Consider the following 545-nt stretch of genomic DNA (forward strand, 5'->3'; position numbering starts at 1 on the left):
GCTGCGGGAGCGGGGAGCCAGGGTTCGGGCAGTGGCGGGCGTGTGGACTGGCCCATGCCACCGAGCGGTGTCCTCGCTGCGGCTTCCCCGGGGCAGATCAGCGTGACCTCAAGTCGTGGCCACTGACCGGCCAACGTGCTCTTTGCACCCCGTCGGCAGGGGAGCAGCCGCCTGCTTTCGCGTGGAGTCACCGTCTGACCAGGGCGGCGTCCACTCCCTCTCCCCATCCTGTCACCATGCGAGGGGTCTGGAGTGACGCGGGCCCAAGCGGGGTGGACGGACTAGCCACGGAGGTGGCTCAGCCTCCCGAAGGTCACGACCGAAGGTCACGACCCTTCCCCAACGCTTCCCTGTGGCTAAGCCAGACCCCTGCCTCAACTCAGCTGCCCTGAGGGACGACTGCCACCCCAGAGCTCCGGCTCCTGTCACCTGCCTCCCAGCTCGCGCCTTCCTCTGCCCAGTCCTGTCCCCGCAGTTCGCACAGGTGCTGCTCGGAGACCCCCGAGGCCTCCTGCACACACACCACCAACTCCCCTGCATTTCCT

At 68.3% G+C, this 545-nt stretch overlaps 1 protein-coding gene across 1 annotated transcript in view; it reads right to left on the reverse strand.

Annotated features, from left to right (window-relative positions):
- ADAMTSL2 (ADAMTS like 2) overlaps nt 1–545 on the reverse strand; it is a 27,168-nt gene that overhangs the window by 16,007 nt on the left and 10,616 nt on the right. The gene's annotated exons all lie outside the window — the stretch shown is intronic.

Source organism: Myotis davidii, unplaced genomic scaffold (assembly GCF_000327345.1).
Source record: "Myotis davidii unplaced genomic scaffold, ASM32734v1 scaffold609, whole genome shotgun sequence".
Taxonomy (NCBI): Eukaryota; Metazoa; Chordata; class Mammalia; order Chiroptera; family Vespertilionidae; genus Myotis; species Myotis davidii.